Raw genomic sequence first — 22,463 nt, 5'->3', positions numbered from 1 at the left:
CATAGGGTTCCTGTTGTTCACATTCACAACAGAGGGACTAACTAGACGCTGACACTGTTGTGCCCTGTTGCTGCTCAGCATTGAGATAGGATGTCCCATAGCATGTCGTTGGCCTGTGAGAAGACAAGAATTGCAGTGCAGCTGCCACTAAATGCATGTTGGTTTGGCACCTTTGTAAAGCTGAACCATTATAAGTCAGAGACCTTTCTTACGTAGGGTTAGTGCTATCTGTGGTTTCAGGAACTCACCGGGGCCTTGTAATATATCCTCTGTGAATAAGAGGGGACCACTGTAATGGTGTGTCACCTTGGATATGTTACTTAAAGAAGCAGTGCAACCTCTTGAAGTCTTAGGTTCTCTTTTGGTAAAATAAGGGTAAAGGATGCTTGTGGCGAACACATTATAAGCGTAATCTCATGTTTAATAAAATGTCATCAGGCATCCAGGCACAGTGTTCCACACCTGTAACCCTGCTCTCTGGCAGCTGAGGCAGGAAGATTGCAAGTGTGAGCCCAGGCTGGGCAGCTTAGGGATTTAGCGAGGCCCTGACTCAAAATAAACATATTTTTTAAAGGTCTTGGGATATAGCTTAGTGGGTTTACTCTGTAGTAACTAGCAAACAAACAAACAAAATATAAAAATATCATCCTGCTTCCCAGGTGAGTGACTTTGGAGTCAGGGAATCAAGACTGTACAACTAAGCCACAGAGGTGTGCTGAGCCTCTAGACTTCACTACTATGACTTAAATCTGATGGAGCTTTTAATGTTGCCTTTTTTGGTAAATATTTCAGATGGTTTCAGTTTTTAGCTGGTCCTTGAAGCCCTTAATACTTCGAGAGAATTACAACTTGACCGACTATAGTTTGTCTCCTACAGTGCTGGGAGGAAGCGTAAGGGGATGAACCGCAATGCATCACCTTCAAGTACTTTGTTCTTTTACTGTCATAAAGTCTGATTTTTTTCCCCAAAGAATTGGGACAATTGCACAGAAAATGCCACTCGTCGTAATTACGCACATGCCTGTGGAAATGGCAGGCTTCAAGCAGGCATTTTTGTATCGTGGAAATGCATGTTTTCTAATGATTCATCATCTATTGTTAGCTTCTGCTCGTGAAAAGTGAGCCTTAGTCTTTAACAACAGATCCCAAGTGTGGAGAAACTTTTCATGTTATGAAATTTTAGTGACTGCTTGCCCGGGAGGTTTTTTTAAAACACATATATCACTATCTTTGTATTCTTCAATGCTTAGAATAGTGTCAGGCTCATGAAGGGCCTTGCTGTGTAGGTCAGGCTGGACTTGAGCTCCCTGTGTAGCCCAAGCTGGCTTCAAATTTGTGGCAATCCTGTCTCAGCCTCCAAGGGCTGGGATTATAGGTGTGCGCCACTACGCCTGGCTTTAAATTAAATACTAACATTTGCTTTTTCATTGGTCAGCTTGTTTTAAGTGTAATTTATATTTGCATCAGCTAAACTTCCATCTGTCTATCATATGTAGTTGGATACTCTTTAGCTGGGTCTGTTGTGTAGCTAACATGAGACAGCTTCAGTTGCTTTTCTGCTGCGTAATTTCTTTTTTTCTTTTTCTTTCTTTTTTTTTTTTTTTTTTTTTGTGGAACCGGGGATTGAACTCAGGACCCTGTGCTTGCCAGGGAAGAACTTATCCTACTGAGCTATCTCCTTAGCCCCTGCTGTGTAATTTCAGACATGGATTATGCTCACACATAGGCTGGGGAATGGTTGTAAAGTCTGAGAAGGAGTCAAGAATGCCACTTACCGTCTACACTGTCATAATCTCCAAACACAGGCTTCAGCTCTGAGGCCTGCAGAGGTCCATCACTGCCCCAGCCTAGGAGTGTCAGCTCTCGTGAGTGCACACTGTTTTCCCTCTGCTGTCTGCTGTTGCTCTAGAAATGCATGCAAAGAAATGGAATCCAGGGCCGGGGAGATGGCTCAGTGGAATAAGCACTTCCCTGGCAAGCGCGAAGGCCTGAGTTCAATCCCTGGTTCTGGAAAAACAAAAATGGAATCCAGTGATTGTGATCTGTCCTGTTCCCAGAATGGCCTGAAACCTTTGCCTTCATGCTTGTCATTCTGCTGACAGACTGCTTGAGGAGAAAATCCCCAGTCATTGTGTTTCACAGTTCTTAACTCCTTTGCATCACCATTGTGCACGTTTCCTGACCCAGTGACTTTAGTGGCCCAGCTAGGAGCAGCAGCCATGACCCCCAGATGTGGAGATCCTGCCCCCAGTCTGCCTGTGGACGTGCTGGAGGTTACAGTGAGTCTGTAACGTGGGCATTCCAGCGCAGAGTTCTGTGTTTGTTTTTCAGATTAGTGATTTCCGGTTACAGTTAGTGTCACCAGGGCATTTTTGATCAGTCACAAACTGAAAAAATGAATTTAACATTGTAAAGTCACTCAATTTCAATTGCAGAGGTAAAAATTTCAACTTGATGTTCAGTTTAATTTCTTTCTTAAGTGTTTATGATATATGGCAGTATTCTGGCCCTGTCCACCCAAGAATTTAAAATTCACCACCCTTTGTATCTCTTGTTTATTTTTATTTATTTATTTATTTACTTATTTATTTATTGGGCTGAACCAGCGATTGAACTCAGCCCTTGCACTTGCCAAGGAAGCACTTATTCTACTGAGCCATCTTCCTGGCCCCCTTTGTTTATTTTTAATATAATCTGTGTACACTGCTTTTTTTTTAAAATCACATTTTGTATGAGGCTTTATAAATAAAAATGATTTTAATATATACAAAAGAAATTATTTGCCAAAGACATTTTTTTAAAAAATGTATTTTGTACAGGGTCTCATTATGCAGCTTGGGTTTGTGGTGATCTTCCTGCTTTCAGCCTCCCCAGTGCTGGGATTATAGGTGGGCGCCACCAGGCCCAAACTCCATGGCCTGCTCAGCCCTCTCTGGGGGCAGGGCTGGTGTGGCATGTATGTCGGGGATTGAACTGTGGTCCCTGGGCTTGCTGAAGCTTGCCTAAGCAGGTGCTTTAGTTCACTGAGCTATCTCGTCAGCACACCGGAGTCATTTTTGTCTTTTCTGTGAAAATTCACCATAGTCCTCAGTCTTCGTAGTTTAAAAATCCAATGAGGTCACTTGTTAAATCTTGTACTGTTCCTCTCTCTGTCTTACAGCTGATGAGACTAATTAGATACGATTAGTAGGTTGTAGTATGGCAAAATCAGAATGATCTGCATTAACCGGGGGTGAGGGTAGCGTGGCCAGTTGAAATCTGCAGTTGGTGCGGTGCTCCTGTTTATTCCTGCAGCTGCTACCAGCTGCACTCTGTGAAAGTAAGTTTGGAGTCAGGCATGGCGGTGCACAGTTGTACTCCCTGCACTTGAGGGGCTGAGGCAGGAGGGATCACCCGGAGTTTGAGGCCAGCCTGGGTTACACAGTGAGTTTAAGGCCATTCTAAACCACGTAGTGAGATCTTGTCATAAAGAAACAAATCCCCCAAAGCAAAGAAAAAGCAAAAGCAAGTTCACATCTTTTTATTCCCCTCTTTGTTTCCACAGATTCTCTTGCAGTTGACAGCAAATAAACTGGAGTTGAAGGACTAGGGAATGAGGAGCAGACTTGTCAGGCTGTTTGCTAGGTAATGATTGCAGCCCCCAGTTCATACATTTCCTTGAGGATAGCTTCCTTCCGCACTTACTTCGCAGTGCCCCTGAAGGCCAAGACCCAGCTAGTTGATTTCCTCTTTCTTATTCCACGCTGCTTAGCTATCTTGTCATCATCTAATTTCCGTAAGCAATCTCAATAACAGTAAAAATACCAACAAGTGTTAACTCCCCAAATAACAATCTCAGATGAGTGTGCGAACTGCTCTTTGGTGTGCCTTTTATGCTTTTTTCCCATGGAAACAATGTTATACTTCATTTTGACATTTTGCAAGTATAGCCCTAAACAGCTTCTGTAATTCAGAATCTAAATAATTGTTATAGTGAGTGCTATTTCAGTTATAACATGTATAATACTCTTTTTTCAGAATTGCTTAATGCAAAGATAACATAAAAGTGAAAATTTTAAGTTTCTAATTTTGAAAATCAGCCCTCTTGGACACACTTGCCCTGGCATCAGTCGCCTTACTGTCTGATGTGTTACTTTCCATGCACATTTTCTAGAGTTGCTGACAGAGAACATCTTATTTTTTGCAAATTTCATAATGTTAGAACAAAGTTTTTTTCAAGTTTCCATACAGTCTTGATAGGGATCAAGGGTAACTTCAGTAGCTTGAGAACATTTCTGTACAATGGATAAAACACAAAGTCTTCAATGGTTCCTCCAGCATTGAGAAGTAAGGGGAGAGGGGCAAGGCTGCTTCCTGAGGCATCCTGAGTGCCTGTAAGGTACTCGATCTTTCTCTCCCTCCCTCCAGGAACTCTGTTGTAGGAATAAGCGTTGCTGCTCTCCAATCCAAAGGCAGGCGAGAGCCTTACATACCTGTCTGGGTCACTGATGACCTATTTCAAGTGCATATGTTATAACTTTGAAACCCTTGTCTGTGATAAATAGGTGCTTGTAGACATTGAATGATCTTTAATACACTTTTCCAGGATTCGGAAGGTACTGTCCATTTTGAAAGAAAGGGGAAAGGGAAAGAGAAATGTAAGGTGAATCATTCTAAAATTGAAGTCAAATCAGTGGAAGGGGCAGCTTCTTGTGCTAAGCTTTGAGGCTTCCTCCTTAGTTATTTGTATGCGAGGAGGGTCTTCAATGAGATGTTGTATTTTGACTTCGCTTTTATAAAAATAAACCAATAAAATATAATTTGAAATATATTTTATGGTGGTCTTAGAAAAAACTATGTAGTATTAGATCATTCTCCAAAGCCCTGAAATATCACGAGGGCTTTGTAAAAAGTACCTTGTGCGTTCTTTAGGTTTTCTTTTTCCTTTGTTTGTAAACGCTGGGGTCTGCACGTAGAGAGAATAAGAGCTGAATATGAAACCTGCTAGACCATATATTGAAAACCCCCTTATGTAATACTTTGAATATAAATAGTACTCACCTTGGTATCTAAAGTTTAAAGAAGCAAGTGGCTGGAGAACAAACGAGATGAAAGGAAGCAAATGATGCATTGGTCTAGGTTGTGTTTCTAGGCCTAAAATTTAAATTTAAGTAAATCTTGTATCTACCAGTACAGTTGCAATTTTGTCTGCTCTTTTAAAAGCTAAGACAAGGCAGTACTAGTGCTCAGAATTCTTTAGCACCTGTAAAGTCACAAAACTGTCTTAATTATTTTAGAGTAAATCAATATGTACCATATATTATAGTCAAGGCTTATAAGGAAAATAATTTAATACAGAATACATGATTTATAGGATTATTTTATAGTAGTCACTCATACAGTCAAGTACAAAGGCGTGCAGGAAATCTGCTATGCACTGAAGACCCAAGAATCCATCAGAGTCCTAGATCCCATGGCAGTGTCCTGCGTGGGTCCAGTGGAAGTTCTAGGGCCCAGAACAGTGTTGGATCCCACGAGTCCAGCTGGAGGCCAAGAGCCCACGACAGTGTCTCATGCAGGCCTGTTTCGTGGATCCGTGCTGAGAAGGCCCCGAAGTCTGTGCCAGTCTGTGCCAGCTGGATGAAGGATCTGTACTAGCAGGCTGAAGGGATCCACAGTGAGCCAGGAAGTGACACTCAAAGGCAGAGCTCCCCAAAAGGTACCACAGCCATCCTCAGGGACAACAAGGACCTGAGGTCCTCCCATGAAGAGAACAGTTGAATCCATATAAGGAAAGCCAGTACAACAGCTTCTCCAGGAGATTGAACAGTGTATCGTCTTCCCCACTAGAGCCAGGAAGTGATGCTTAAAGTTCACTTTGGGGATAAGAGTTCCCCAAAGAGAACCTTAGCCGTTCTCAGTGACAAGGTCCCAAGCTCCTTTGAGGATGATAGCTGGGTTCATACAGGAAAGCCAGCATGGCAAGATCCTCCAGAAGAGCCAACATCCCAGGAGAACCAGTAGCTCCCTAATAACGCTTCCTCTTTTTCAGTTCTCCTTTTATTTTGTTGGCAACAATCCTCAAGTGAGCTTTCCACATTGGGCATTACCCTGATTCAGTTCAGTAGGGTGCAACAAGTTGACCATCAGTTGTCAATTCATATCTATACATCTATATCTATACATCTCTACATATCTATCTATATCTCTATATATATCTATAGTTACACACACACACACACACACACACATATATATATATATAGAGAGAGAGAGGGGGGGGCATAATAGGCTTGTAGAATTGCATGGAGAGTAGTCATGTCAGCCTTAAACTTTGTCATGGAAGGGTTATACTTGGTTGGGGTTATGTAATCATTTTAATTTTTCATTGGGAAAAAATATATGCCATTTTTGTTGATGTTTCTCTCATCTTTTAATTGCATATATACTCATTTGTTTTAAATTTACTCATTAGCTATGACTCATGATATAAGTAATTGTCATAGTTATTTGAGTATATGTCATAATTATTGCATGGGCTATAATGAGCTGTAATTTTACTATACTTTTGTGGTATTGATGTGTTTTGTTTTGGTACCAGGAACCGAACTCAAGACCTTGTGCTTGCCAGGCAGGCACTGTGCTGCTGAGCTAGATCCCTGACCCTTGATGCTGCTTAGATCAAAAGCCTTTTGCAAGCTAGAATGAGAGCACTGTAAGTTTACAGCCATGTTTGTTTTAGAATCTCATCACTTTCCTTAGAGATAAGTTAGTTGGAGAAAAGGGCCGCAACAGGGAGTTGGACATGCAGGAGAGACTGACTTTAATTTCCTCTCTTTGCCTCTGGTAATTTATAGTCCCCCCTTGTTATTGATTTATATTAATTGGGTGAGAAAAACTACCGAATTTTACATTTCATATAACTTGGAATCCTTCTAAACAAGTACCTTGGGAATAGTCCGAGAAGATAATAAAGTTATTAATAAAGTTATAGATAAAATTTATTCAGTCCTATTTGCTACGGTGATATATTGCACAAATAGCAATCTTTATTTTTCCTGTTTTAAGAACTTATTCAGGGGCTGGGAGTGTGGTTCATGGTAGTCCATTTGCCTAGCATGCATGAGGCCCTAGCAGGTTTCCATCTGAAGCACTAAAAAAAAAAAAAAAAGAAAAAAGAAAAAACAACTTACTCTAAAAGGGAACAAAGACATCTTTTGTTTTTATAATTGCTAGTTATAATGTCATGATTCAGTTCTATTTATAATTTATTTTTTCTTTTTAGCTTTCAATTTTAAGTGAATGGAAAATATAATATGTAGTCAGTACTTAGGAAGATCCAAAGGATCCATTTCCATACATATTTGGTGCAGCATGATTGGAATGTTGTAATTTTTTCCAGTGATAATTCTAGTGATCTGGCTGTTGTATTTTCCCATAGCAATGGTGTATAAAACCAGGGATTTAAAAAAAAATCTTTACTTTTCGAATTACACTAATTTTCCTTTGAGTCTTAAATGCAACAGGCATGACCCTGGTTGCTGAAGTACCAGCAAGGAAATTCTGGTTTGGGAAAATGATGGCTACTCATGCTTCTAGAGGGTTTTCCTGCTGCAAAGGTAGTTTGTTGACAACAGTGGGTGGAGCAGAGGGGGTGTTACTGCTTTCATTTTGGAGCACTTTGGGTCTTTTAATTGTCATGAATAAATAATGGGGAGTAGAAATCACAGAGGTCTTCCGGACTTTCATTCTGCAAAAAAGGTTAGTTCACAAATAAGTCCTTTGTGAACAGATGTTATGGAAACAGAACATTTGTTCTTTGAGAATTTCTAAAATCCACATTGAAAACTTCATGTTCATTGCCACTTCCACGCTGAGTAACTCAACACTTAAGACACATTTCCTTTTGAAAGTGCAAGATTTGCAAAAAAGAGTCTTGTCCCTCCTTGACTGGTTATAGGTGTTGTTACATGGTAGTTGCTTTTCTTGACACATGGTAGTTACCTTCTGGCTTACAGTGACTTATTTTGGTCTTTATTGCCCAAAGACATTTTAAGAGTTAAGTTATATCATTGTATTTTAATCTTATAGGTTAAAGCCCTTTGAGATACAGACATTTAAAATTATACTTAACTGTGTTGTTTTTGTTTGTCATGCATATTTGTGGCCTGTCCAAAGAAAAATGAGTAATTCTTTCCTAATTTTGAGGGATAGGTTAAGGGTTATCTCATATTAGTATGGATTAGCTCTTACAGACGTGAACTCAAGGTCCTCTTTCTTTAGCCTATATACCATTCTTCATTTTATTCTACTTTTACATATTTTCTCCAGGTTTTCTTTTCTTTTCCTTTTTTGTTTGTTTGTTTTTTGTTTTTTGTTTTTTTGGCGGAACTGGGGATTGAACTCAGGCCTTTGTGCTTGCCAGGGAAGCGCTTATTCCACTGAGCCATCTCCCCAGCCCCATCTTTTCCTTTTTTCTTGGAGGAGAGGATAGTTTTTAAAGCTTTAGTCTTTGATTCATTTGAGTTTTCTCCTAAACAGGGATTTCAACTAATTATCCTAAAATCAGCCAATCTAAAAGTTCATTATGCTCGTATGTTTAGAAGTACACAACAAAAGCAGAAGCAAAATGTTGTCAGTTTAGGGCTGGCGACACCCACCAGTGCTGTCCTTATTAGCAACCAGAATCTTGAGTAGGGAAGTGAATGAAGTGTTTTGTAAAGTAGATTTCAATATTTGGGAAACTTTTTTTCCTATTTTTGGAGTATCTCTGAAATGTAAATAGACAAACCACATAACCCATCTTCAGATAGCTTGGGATCACAGATGTTTCCAAACAGACTTTGAGATATTTCCTTTTTAATTGTAAAAGCAAATGTTCAATTTCTGCTTTTTAAAGTGAGTCAAAGAAGATAAATAACCCATATAAAACATATAAAAAGTGTGCAGCATTGTGAATAAACTTAGCCTTGAAATCTTACATTATTGTCCTTCACTGGAAGTTTTATTGACCTGGAAATCTGAATTTTTTTATGGTTCTCACCACTGCAGCCAAATTGGACTTGAAAGAACTTCACTAGGCCAGGCAGGAGACTGCTCTCAGTGACCCAGTGAGTCCCCAGGATCGGAGAGCTCTGCTGTCCAGAGCTGCGGCACCCAAGGCAAAATGGCAAGTCCTGGTGCAGGCAGAAGGTCAGGAGAGCTGGCGGAGAGCATGTTCCCAAGGCCAGGAAAAGTACTCTTTCCCACCGTCTGGCAGGCATACCCTTCCACCCTCTCCCAAGCCGGGGGCAACCTCCCTGTTCTCTGGGTGAAGAAGCAAGTTGTTATTCACATCTGCTGACTAACATCCAACAGCAGTGTAGAGTCTGTTCCTCTCCAGGATCAAGTGCATTTAATTTGTGGATTGGAAGGTGGCCCAGGAATGCTGTTCCAGATCCTCTTCCCTGTGAGGCCTGTTGACTGTGGCCTGTGTCAGGTTCAAACTCCAGCTCCCTCCGGGTGAAGCACTGGTTTCTGGGAATTTCCTTGTAAGCAGTGCTCTTGCGTAAGCACTCATCCTGTATCCCTCGCTTGTGCCTCCCTTTCGGCTGTCTGCTCTTGTGCACTTTTCTCCCCTGGACAACACAGAGACCTTAAGTGCCACTATGCGTTCAGCGGTGCAGCACAGAGCTGCCCTTTTCAGGATCCCAGGGTTAAGGGCTACCACCTTCTTCCTTATTCCTTTGAATGAAAAATCAGAACTTCTTTGTTCTAACAACGCCTGCACGTGCCACTCCCAACACCTAGTGACCTGGTGCAGCTCACAGGCCCCTTTATATTGAGTGAGACTGGTGGTGCAGGCTTTTCCCTGGCTGAAGTATCTTCCTTCCATTGCTAAATTTTGGTTTGGTTTTTCTGCTGCCATTAATGAATGTGTGCCTCCATATGCCAGTTTTCCTGATGACTAGTAATTACTTTAAAAAAAACCTTTGAAGCATAGCTAATATAAAACATTTCTACTTCCAAGTACTCGCCACTTGATTGTAGAAGTAATAAATTATAGAATCAAAGTCCCTTAGGAATCCCTTTTTCTGTTTCTATATAGAGGTAATAGTTGGCTTTAATTTGTTGATAATCATTCTCATGCATGTTTTATGTTTTAATTACACATGGGTGTATATACAAATGATAGAGATGTTGCATTTTTTATAGTTTTCAGAAATGGCCTGTGTCTCTGTATTCCTGCCACTTGTTTTGTCCTTAGCAGCTGTGTTGGTGTCACTGCCTGCAAGTATTCATTTCCTTGTGTACCAAGGTGCAGTCCTACTGATGGGTGTCTTGGTGGCTACTGGTGTTTTCCCACTATCTTTATTTTTTTTTTTTTAAAGGATTTCTTTTTTTTTTAATATATTTTTTTTATTTATTTGTGTGTGTGTGTGTGTGTGGCCAGTTCAGCCCACCAGGGGGCGGGGTTGGCTGGCATGTGGTGCTGGGGGATTGAACCGCGGTCCCTGTGCTCTTTTGCTAAGCTTGTTCTAAGTAGGTGCTTCAGACCACTGAGCCATCCCACCAGCCCATTCCCACTATCTTTAAAGAGCAGGTTGCTCAGAGAGACATGGACATTCTTGTTCTTGTCACTTTGGAAAGGCATGATCTTTAAATGCCAAAACTTGATCTTCACCCGGTTTCATATTGGTCTTTGTGAATCTGGGTAACTCGCTGTGTCTCTCTGTGTCTCAGTTTTCTTCACTACAAAGGCAGGACTGTGCTAAATGATCTCTAAAGTAGTTCCCAGGTCTGTACTTCCCTTTCATAGTTGCTTTTTCTGCTTCTGTATAATTAATACTATGTATCAATTGTGAGCAACCATTTAGTATAAGAATCAATTCAGAAAAAAAGCCTATTAGAATGAGTGTATTTAAATTCATATGAAAATGGCTTTGAGTCTTTTAGGAATGTTTTCTTACAACTTAGATTTCTTATTTCGTTGAGTAGATAAACATTAATGAGGAAAGTGGGGTTGCTTTAAGCCATAGGAAGAAAGCCAATAATGTTGAGCAGCACGGCAGCAGCTTCGGAGTACCGTCTCCCGACTGAGATGTCGGGTTGCGCTGCCCGCTGGGATGCACACAGCCTGCTGGGCCGCGGACTGCTCGGGAGTCAGAATGACTCAAGGCTGCCATTCTCGGCCTGAATGACTGTGCTCTATGCGGCCAGAAAATGCTGCTCTTTGAAAGACGAGTGAAATCTGAAGCACTTTTTGACCCTCAGTGTAATGCCCCTGAGGAGCTGTTTTTGAGATTATGTAGTACTTTCAAAAAAAGCCACTCCTGCAACTGCCTGGACAAGATGTGGCTCTTGCTGTATCACTGTGACAGTCCTCATTCCTTACCACGTTTGAACCTGGGAAATGGGGGGCTGGAGCTAAGGCAGCAGCACACAGATGTCATGGCAACTCCTTGGATTGCTTGTCATCCTTTCTTTTTTCTTTCTTTTTCCTTCCTTCCTTCCTTCCTTCCTTCCTTCCTTCCTTCCTTCCTTCCTTTCTTTCTTTTTTGTGGTACCAGGGATTGAACTCAGAACCTTGCACTTGCCAGGCAGGTACTTTTTCTACGGAGCTATCTCCCCAACCCTCTTTTCTGGTTCTTGATTGAACAATAAATGCAGTTACCTCCAGAGAAATACTTCAGGTTGTCAGGGAGGGTAATACTGTTTGAAACAAGTAGAAGTAATAGTTGTTAGGGTTTGTCCATTTCGTATAGTGGTGGATGTAAAAGTTTGCCAATTAGAGAGATTTGAGTACTGTTATAAAGAATATTACAATTGGTGCCGACAGCCTTTCTACCATCTCTGCTCCTTTCTAGCAACCCCATAGCTTAGGGGGCCTGGCGCCAGGGACAGCTTTGATTAACCTGAATTGAGTGGTGGTAACTCCTTGTGGCAGCCATGATTGGCTCAAGAACTTGGTTTTAGCCCACCAGAGTACAGCCCCATGCTTATAATCTGGAGGGAAGTCCTTGGAGGCTTTGAGGAAACACTTTCTCACTTTTAAGAGAGGAAGATGATCTCTTTTTTTCTTGATATTGCTGTTGTGTTCAGGAACTGCCGTCTGTCAGAAGATAAGATTGATACTCCCAGGAGACAGAGTCAAGGGAGGTGCAAAGAAATGAGTGGAACCTCCGGACTGAGCCCTGATCCCCAGCTCACCACGGGGCTTGTTACACGAGTCAACAAATTGCCTTAAACCAATTTGATTTGGGGTTTCTCTTCTTTGTAGCTGAAAGCATCCTAGTTGCTATAATTTTATGGTTAATTATCCTTTTAACCCCCAGGTAGCCTCAGAACATTACCTTTTCTTTGAATTTTACAGTGAATATTGATCTGCTCCACAGTCTGGCTGATAGCATCTTTGAACTACTTATAGTGTAAACGTCTCCATTTTCTTATTGGCATATGGTATCTTAACTATTGTTGCTTTAAAGCTGAACTTCCAAGGTGGTTTTAGCATCTTCACATTTAGTATTACTTCACTTTTACTTAAATATGTGACAGTACTTAACCTTTAATTCCACATCTACTGTGTATGTGTTTCTGTGGACAATATACTGGCAGAGAAGGTGGGGCTTCACTTGATTTGAGAGCAGTTACAGAGCAGTATTTAACAAAACCCAGTAACATAAGAAAGCCCGCGTCACTGTGCAAAAACTAAGCCTTGAAGCACGGGTGCACATGGCTGCATGGAGAACTGGAGAGGAGGGCAGGACTGCGGAGGGGCAAGGGAATGGGGCAGGAGGTGTGTAAGGATGCTGAGGCCTATGCTGAAGGAGCTCTGAGGGCAGTGTCTGGATGGCACATGTGAGAAAATGACTGCCAGGCTGCAGGAGGCCTTCATCGCCATCCTTCCTGCGAGGACTGTTGGAAGCTACTCTGGCAGGAGCACGTGAGGAGTTGGATGAGGAGAGAGGCTGACCTTGCCTCCTGGAAAACCTCCCAGTGTGCACACATGAAATAGCCAGTGCCGTAGCATAGTAGAGCCTGCATGTCTCGCCTCTTAGCTGTGTATGGATTTTCAGAGATCCCAAAGCTGCTCACACCTATTTTCTTTTTTGTTTGTTTGTTTGTTTGTTTTTATATTTTTAGGGAAGGGTCTACAGCATGTTCAGGGTCTTACTACTAGATCAGACTTAGTGATTCTCCTGTTTACAGCCTCCTAAGAACTGGGATTATAGGCGTGTGCCACCACTCCCAGTCTCAGTTGCCATCTCAGTGCGCCCTGGGGGTGGGGCCAGCCAGCAGGCCCCGGGGATTGAACCCCTGGCCCCTGCGCCTGCTTGCAGGTGCTTTAATTTGCTGAGCTATTTGGCCAGCCCTCTCACACCTATTTTCTAACTAATTCAAGCCTCCTCACCTTTTTATGGGTGAAGATACAGAGGGAAGAGCAGTTACAAGACCTATCCAGAGGTTGGCGACCTGCAATCTGAGTCTTTCTACCTCCCAACTTAGTGCTGCCCAACAGTCTTAATATTTTCATTTTTAGTGAAATTCCTTTTTCTAAAAATGTTACCTGTTTTAGGCCCTGCTTGCTTATTTCTATGTTTACTAATTTTACAGTGTTCTGTGGCTCTTGTCTACCAACCTGCTCTGAGGTACAGCATAAGCAAAAATAAATGCCACAATTAACAACTTCTAAACATTGCAAACCTCTGAATAATGAAAAGATAGTCATGTGTCACTGTCTTTTAGAACTTTCTTAAATAAGAGAAGGACAATACTCTGACAAATACAAAACAAAAAAGACGATCAGTACAAAGTTCTGAAACATTTCAAATGAATGATGAGTGAGACTCAAAGAGAACCTCCAAATGGCTTGTTGAATCCATGTGCTAAAGTTGCCCTTGTTTCTCTACAGCAAAGGCAGCCTGGCAAGAACTGGAGGTACCGTCTCATGAAGCCCGAGTCAGGAAAATGAGCATTCAAATGGTGTTTGGTATACATCACCTTTTGTTCAGAATATGAATAATAATAATAATTATTATTATTATTTTTCTACTTAAGTATTTGGTATGGGGTCTCACTATGCAGCTCGGACTTGTAGTGGTCCTCCAGTTTTCAGCCTTCCCAGCGCTGGGATTATAGGTGTGCTCCACCACGCCTGGACTGGGTTGCTGGCTCAGCGTGCCCTGGGGACAGGGCCGGCATGGCATGTGGGACCAAGGATGGAACCCTGGTCCCTGTGCTTGCCTAAGCAGGTGCCTAGGAAATGTGAATAATTATTAATGATGAAATGTTAGACACTTGTCCTTTTGGTTAGCTATTCTCTGTATTCAGTTGACATTTTGGAAGTCATGATTTTTTTTCTCTTTTGTTGTGGTTTTGTTAAAAGAAAAATTTTAGACAAACTTAATGAAGTTTAACTGAACAAAAAAAAGCGCTTCGGGGGCATGGGCCTAGCTCAGTCCTTTAAGTGGCTGCTTCCACAAAGCTGTCAGCCTCAGGTGGCTGGAGTTCAAACCTCACAACTCTCCCGCTGGCCAAACGTGCCCTGAAGGCATGCGAGGAACAAAAAAAAAAATCCTTATTCCAAATAAAAGCACTTCAGGGGCTGGGGAGATGGCTCAGTAGAATAAGTGCTTCCCTGGCAAGTGCAAGGGTCTGAGTTCAATCCCTGGTTCCGCAAAAAAAAAAAAAAAAAAAAAAAAGCACTTCATGAATTGGGAAGCATCTAGAATGAGAACAGGTTCAGTGAGACTCAGCCTGTACCTGGCTGGATAATATTTATCAGAAAGAGGGAAGTGTCAGGCAGAAAAAGGGAAGTGATGTGCAACACAGCACAAGAAATAAGGCACAAAAGGCAGCAGCACGTTGGGTTAAAACTTGGCAGTTACTGCCTTTGAACCTGGTTTGACTAAAGTTTGCTTACCAAGATTGAGTGAGGCCCAGTCATTTTTATAGAGTCAAATTCCTGTTAGGTGCTGTTTAGTACCAAGTTAGGTTGCAGTTCCTTGTGCAAGAACTGGGGAACAGGAATAAGGTTTTCTCAGGCCGAGTTGGGTTTGCTTTAACATAGTAAAAAAAATACCCTAAAATGTGTCACGTTGACACCTTCAGTGGTGTTAAGCTGGTTTACGTTGTTGTAGAGCTGATCTCCAAAACTTGCAGTCTGAAGCTCTGGCTCCGCTGAACAACTCTGCTCATTTCCCCTTCGCCCACCCTCTGGCAACCACCACTCTGCTGTGTATTTCTATGCATTAGGAAAGCCATGAATTTTTAAAAAGTTAATCTCAGGAAACATTTGAGTACATAGCAGATATTAAGCTTCATATGATGCTGGACCTGGATCAAAAAGGGAGGAAGCCCAGAGGAGGGCCACAGGAGGGTCTTCGTTCCATTGGAGTTGTGCATATGTGAGAAGAAAAAAAGCAATAAAGACCAGTATCTGTTAAGTCCTAAGTGGGTGATGGCAGCAGTAAATCCTGTGGGATGCTAGCAGTGGTACGCAGGCTGTGATGCTGAGTTTTGCTTCCCCCACTCAGGCCCTGTCGCCCTGAGGAAGGCACCACAGAGAATATACCTGGGGATACCAGGCAGCAGACGATGCGTTAACAATCCGTGATTAGTACTGAGAGGAAAGAATGATTCAGAGGCTGTTTTGATAGATTAGCTTGGGTGTGATTTTTGTCTATTCTGAGATTCACAAGAGTTACCTAAAGAAGCTTCCTTAGGGCAGAGGAGAGCACCAGAGAAGAAGGAGAAAATCCAATTGGTTTAATCCAGTGTGTTATTCAATAAAACTAGAATTGGGACGCAGCCTTGGGTGTACTTTCAGTTTTCATCTGAAGAAACAGAGCTCTTGAAGTTCCTTATACCACAAATAACTGCAATTGATGACAATTTAGAGGATGCATAATTCACAAGTTTTCTCAAAATATCTTGGAAGCCACTTTAAGGAATTCTATGTAGAAGCAAAAGAACAGACAAAACTAAAACCCATGTAGCCAGATGAGGAGGATTTAGCAAATTGCAACCCAGTGCATTTGCCAGCTAATCTCTGCAGAAAGCTTCTTCCAGTGTATGTAGGGTGCGCTGATAGTTGTGGTTCTTGGTAAGATGGGGCAATCCATAAGGTAGTTTTGGGCTGCCACAGAGAGAAGTAGGTGAGCGAGGGGTTGAGCTTTGGAAGCATCCGAGTCCCAGATCACTTTCACTTGCCACCTGGCATGCCTTGCCAGCAGTTTTTAACTTTAGCTTCAGGTTAAAATTACCCAGGGAACTTTTAACCCTTGACCAGTTAAATCACAATCTCAGAATTTGGGAAAGGAAGCAGGCCTGGTCATGAGGTGTTTGTTTAGCTTTGTTTTGTTTTTTAAGTATTCCGTGTAATTCTGAAATGCAGCCAGGACTAAAAACCATTATAGCTATTTCAGTTCTAGGTAGCAATCAGTGGAAACATTTATTTAAATGTACATAAAACACTGCCTAAATGTATGAAATAAAATGCAGATTTTCTCTCCCTAGCCTTCAGATAAGTAGGTTTTTCTCTCTTTTTTTTTCCCCCTGCCTTAGTTGCTGGCTCCAAAGAAACAAATGAATAAATATGGAGAAAGACATTTGATATTAGTCCCATATTTTTCTTTAGGGAAGGATGGAGAGAGAGGGTAGGAAGCCTTGTTTATATGTATTTCAGGAAGTAGAAAATATGGCATGTTCTCTATCTCAATTATGTAACTTTGCAGGATGTGGTCCATTTGTGTCAAAATAAAGAGGCAAAGAATACGTTGCATTGAACATGTGTGGGAATTCTTTGCAGAGCAATTAGCATTCCTTTCTCCAGCCCGCATTCAGAGGAAACATACCATTCACACCCTCTCTCTGTTCACATTTTCCAGTGCGTTGGAGAGCTTTTTTTTCAATAGAAATCTTTGTTCTCTCCCTAATAAGACTTGGATTGGATTTGAGAAACTTAGCATATCCTTCTTTGTTTTTCTGGCAGGAATTGATTTTAAAATCAGAACGATAGAACTAGATGGAAAGAAAATTAAGCTTCAGATATGGTAAGTAAAAAAAAAAAATACACACACATGGTTTCTACTTTAATCAGGAGATGAAAGTGGGAGTTAAAATGTGAATTATGATAAGTCAGAGGCTAAAACATCCTTTCTTTATAGAACCAAGGGGACATGGGTAAGTACTAAGCCCCCTTCAGAGTCACCAGCAGAGTGGGGAAGTGAAAAGTGGTGCCACCAGCTCTGGGGGCTACAGCAGATCTGGGAGTTTGTTCTTCCCAAGCTCTAATTTTATATGGGAGGAAACTAAATTCTAAAACATGTAAATTACTTCTCCACTGCAGTTTTTGCAGCTGTGAAACTAGATAAGACAAAAGGGTCAAGTGGGACAAAGCCCTTGCAGAAGGTATGGATCTAGGTGGCCACCACAGTGCTCTAAATGAGAACTTTGGCCAGTGCTTCTCTTCCGCATTAGCCACCTCTTCATCTTGTAACTGAACAAATACCTGAGTTAAGTGAATTAGAGAGAAGGTTTCAGAGGTTTCAGGTCCAGATCTGGTGGCCTCGCTGGCCTGTGCCTGTGCGGGGAGTGCCAGGTGGCGATGGTTAGACTCCGGGTAGGAGAGACAGGGAAGGGCCAGTGTGCTACAGTTCCTTCTGAGGACTGCTCCACATGCTGTAAGGACCTCTCGCGCGGCAAAAAGGTCTCCCCACCGGCCAATATTGCTGCCCCAGGGACCAAGCTTTCGACAGATGGACCCTTTGGGAACCTGTACCCAAGCCACAGCACCTCCTTGAGGTCTGCTTTCCTGACACTGGATGCTGGTGACACTGGAGTTTGCTTCTAGCTCTGATGTTTTCTAATTTATTTGCATGTTCCTTCTCTAATTTAAGTAGAAAAATTAGGACTATTTGACTACTTAGGGAAAAAATAATTCATACCTTTTCTTCAGTAAGCCACTCTATATTAAAAAAAAAAAAAATGTTAGATCCCATGTACACATCTGCAATCCCAGCACTCAGGAAGGTGAGGCAGGAGGGTACTGAATTTGGGGCCAGACTGGGGTACATAGTGAGATGTTGTCTCACAAAAGCAAAACAAAATGTTCTTGTCTTGTACGACACACCACCTCTGATGCCGCTCATCACCTGCCAAGCTATTCTCCCAGTGGGGGTTCTGAGATTTTTTTTTTTTTTTTTTTTTTGGTACCAGGGATCGAACTCAGGACCTTGTGCTTGCCAGGCAAGCACTTATTTCACTGAGTTATCTCCCCGGCCCTGTTCTGTGATTTAACTCAAGTCTGACTTCCTTCTTAGCAATAGCATAGGTCCCACAGGTTGGGCACTCAGTGGCTCCGTCTCCTTCCTGCTACTGGTGGCAGTGGCACACAGTAAGTGGTTGCCTGTCCTTTGGGCTTCTAATCAGGGCTCTCACAACCCTCTCCTGGGGTCTGATCACAGAGCTCAGAGAAACACTTACCCATTCAGTATAGGTGAGGGGAACAGCCAGATGAAAGAGATGTGCGAGGCAGGCTCTGTGGGAAGCACTGTGAGCAGCCGTGCCCTCTGCCAGTGTGGCCTGCATGGCTTCCCGCTGTTCCTGATGTCTAGAATTCCCTGAACCCTGTCCTTGGGTTTTTATGGAGACGTCATACATAATCATATTGACTGCATCATTGGCCACTGGTCATCAGCTAAGTCTTTAGTCCTGCTCCCCTCCCTTAGGATGCGTTGGTGGCACTAAAGGTTCCAGCCCTCTAATCATAGGGCTGTTTTCTTGGCAGTCAGCCCCCGTCCTGAGGCTGTTCAGGAGCCCCAGCACTGGCCATCTCATTCGCATAAAAAAGACATCACTCCAGCACTCCTGGGGATTCCAGCAGTTGGGGAGCTGTGCCAAGAGGCTGTGTCAGAGTGAAGGCATACTTCTTGCCTCACACTGCTGTGGCTCTTGCAACAGGAGTACCGTAGGCTGCTGTCTTAAGCAATTGGTGTGTGATCAAAAAATACAGTTAGTATTTAAATTAAAAATTATTACATAAAAGAAAACTTGCCATTTATCCCTCTCAAAATATTCCTCCATGTTTCAAGCACACTTATCCCAGTGTACTTGTCACTTTCTAAAGTGATTCTGAAAGTCCTCTTTCATGGATGACTTTTCATGGCTGCTGCAACATTTTGAACTGATTTAAAACATTTATGGTGGTTTAGGTCAAATAAAAACATTACAGTGTGTCTTCACCTAACTGCTTCACCAGGTCTAGTGTTGAGCAGCTTCTGGCCTTTCCCCCAGTCGACATGAACATGCAAGGTCAACATTTTGAATCAGCCAGGGCGCGGCAGCTAGGGTAGCACGACTGAAAACACTCACGGAAGAGGGCTTCTCCACCTCTTCAGCAAGTGGCACATGCAAGGAGGGGTGCTTTAGGGGGATTAACGGCAATATCTTTTACTGTAATACATTTTTTGAAAAAAATTAAACTTTCATTGTATGTTTTGATCACACCTCATATTTCTCACGTTGTAGAATCTGAGAGGTCTGAGGTCCAGGCGTCAGCTGATCCAGTGCCTCACAGAGGTCTGCTTCCTTACAGGCGGCTTCCCGTGACCCACACAGAGATCGTCTCTCTGAAATCCCTGCTTTTAAGACGAGTTCAGGGGCTGGTGAGATGGCTCAGTGGTCTAAAGCACCTACTTAGAACAAGCTTAGCAAAGCACAGGGACCGCGGTTCAACCCCCCAGCACCACATGCCAGCCAGCCCCGCCCCCTGGTGGGCTGAGCTGGCCACACACACACACACACACACACACATAAAATAAAAAAAAAAAAAAAAAGACGAGTTCAATTCATGAGGGCCCCCCTCTCACGAAACCATGAAGAGGCCCCTGTCCAAACCCCATCCCATGGAAGATTGGGCTTCCAGATAGGAATTATGGAAGAATACCAATGTTAGCTCTGTATCTCTGATCTTTCACGTTGGAATGTGCAAGGCAGTGGTTTACTTACATCATGCAACTGTGGCTGGAAAATGCCTGAAGAATTATTTGAAGTATAATGAATAAATGTGGTGCTTTGAGATTGCCAAGTCGAGTATTTTTTACTTGAGCCCAGAAACTCTTCATAGTTTATTTTAGACTTCCTGGAAATAAGTTTAATATCTTTCAGTAAGATGCCTAGCATGGAGCCGTAGAGAATTGGAACCTTGAGGACAGGTTTTCCCCCCCCTGTATTTTAGGGAAGTGTCTACAGGGTGTTCAGAATCTCACTACTAGATTGGACTCGTAGTGATTCTCCTGTTTACAGCCTCCCAAGAGCAGGGATTATAGTCGCGCACCACCATGCCCAGTCTCAGGTGCCTTCTCAGTGCACCCCGTTGCCCGGGGCCGGCATGGCAGGCCCGGGGATCAAACTCCTGGCCCCTACATCTGCCTAAGCAGGCGCTTTAATCCACTGAGCTATTTGGCTGGCCCTTTGAGGAAGGTTTTTGATGATGTTTGCTGATCTAATATGTAATGTGGGTAATAGACAACACTTAGAAATTTAGAGCACCCAAAACTAAGAAGGGGACAGAGCAATACAGAGTACAGACTGAATACCCCTGGCCCAGTGCTTAGAACCAGAAGTCTTCTGGAGCTCAAACTGTTTTCAGATTTGGCATATTTACATACACGTAATGAAATACCACGGAGATGGCTCAGTAGAAGAAGCACTTGCAAGGGCCTGAGTTCAATCCCCTGTTCTGCCAAAAACAAAAAACAAAACAAAACAAACTATACTGTTCAGGGCCAGGAAGATAGCTCAGTGGCTTAAGCACCTGCCTAGCAAGCACAAGGTCCTGAGTTTGATCCTGGGTACAAAAAAAAAGTCACTTTGTGGCCAGGTAGATGGCTCAGTAGAATAAGTGCTTCCCTGGCAGGTGCAAGGGCCTGAGTTCAATCCCCAGTTCCACCAAAATAAATACATACATACATACATACATACATACATAAAAAAGAAATAAATATCTTGGGGGGTGGGACCCAAGTCTAAATAGAAAAAAATTTTTTTCATGTACCTTATACACTGTGAAGTAATTTCATGCAGTATTTTAAATGTAAAACAAAACTTTATGATATGGAATTTTTCACTTGTGGTATCATGTTGGTACACAGAAAGTCCCAAGGCTGTGGAGCATTTCAGATTTCAGATCCTCAACCTTTACACTAGTTTTTACTGTAGGTTCTTTTTCTTTGAATCTCAAAACTGGGATTGAATTAGAATGTTTGTTAAAGTCCTCTGCCCTTCTTTTATTGAGTAAGAAACTAGTTCGACAGAAGGCAGATGTCTGGGTTGATGATAGTGCTGGGACAGGCACTCAAATCTCCTGGGATGTAGTCAGCTTCATGTATTAATCTGGCCTAGTGGTTCCCAGTATACCTCATTGGAAGCTTCACACAGGCTCCCCTTTAAGCTTCCAGAAGTGTAAGCTGAATAAACCTCTTTTTTTCTTCAGAAGGTAACCTGCCTTGGATAGTTCACTATGGTAATGCGAAGTGGGCTAATCCAGTAGCCAAGACATTATGGCCTGCCAGTCCTCTGAGCAGACCACTCAGACCTCACAGTCCACATCTTGGGTGGTAAAGTTTCTTCTTTATCCCACCACAAAGCTGGTTCTAAACTAGTCAAGAAAATATGGTTACCCTGTGCAAAGGTGCTTGCCTTCTGTTTTCCCATGATTTGCTTGCCATGCTTAAGGCAAGAGTCCCAAACATGTAATCCTGATCAGTGAGATAGAAGGAAACTAAGGCTAGGAATGGCTCTTTTGTGAAACAGCTGAGACCCAGGATGCTTGAGTCTCACTCAGTGGACGAGTGTTTAGGCAGAGATGGGAGCCTGTTTCCTCTTTGCAGAATGAGGATAGTGGTAATTACCCCACAAACACCCCATGTGTGCACCTGGCTGGGATTGCATCGTGTGAGCATGTTGTGAACGTATTTTGTAAGTAAACATAACTTAATATTTATAGTTTTAGACTTTTATTCCTTTTTAAGATTTAGTGTGTATTCTGTCTCCCAAGGGAAAAAATTGTAGGGAGTAAATTAGTTCTGGTTCTAAGTAGCAAATCTGAGAATAGTGATTTTCCAAAATCTCAAGGAAATTTGACTTCTCTTATGGGATTGTTGCTATAAGTGTAATTAGAAACTTTAAAAAATGTATATACGGTTTATCTTTGCAGTGCAGGGGATGGAACTCAGGGCCTTTGTGCACACTAGGCGATGACTGAGCTACACACGCAGCGTATCAGATTATATTTTAACAACATTTTATCAGCTAAAAAGCAGGAATGTATGGAAGTTTATGTCATTTGAAGGTGTTCACTCATGTTTAAAAGTCTTGACATCATGAAGAATGATGTCTGGGATCACAGGCCTCTGCTCACCGTGGCGTCTACTGCTGAAAGGTTCCGGAGGAGATCCGTCCCACTGTGCTCTGCTGAGCAGAATGTACACAGCACTAAGTCC

General features: G+C 42.4%; 1 protein-coding gene across 2 annotated transcripts in view; it reads left to right on the top strand.

Moving 5' to 3' along the window:
* The window catches only part of Rab8b (RAB8B, member RAS oncogene family), a 76,629-nt gene that overhangs the window by 37,326 nt on the left and 16,840 nt on the right, over positions 1-22,463 (top strand). Inside the window, exon 1 of one of the 2 annotated variants that reach the window (XM_023712585.1) lies at positions 16,958-17,012. The exons of the other annotated variant lie outside the window; for it this stretch is intronic. The gene's annotated coding sequence lies outside the window, so the exon portion shown is untranslated. Of the gene's footprint in view, positions 1-16,957; positions 17,013-22,463 lie in introns of those variants that run through there. 2 annotated transcript variants of the gene reach the window in all.

This window comes from Octodon degus, unplaced genomic scaffold (genome assembly GCF_000260255.1).
Source record: "Octodon degus isolate 3935 unplaced genomic scaffold, OctDeg1.0 scaffold00026, whole genome shotgun sequence".
Classification (NCBI taxonomy): domain Eukaryota; kingdom Metazoa; phylum Chordata; class Mammalia; order Rodentia; family Octodontidae; genus Octodon; species Octodon degus.
Note: the sequence above shows the minus strand (reverse complement) of the source record. Positions and strands in the feature narration are given on the sequence as shown.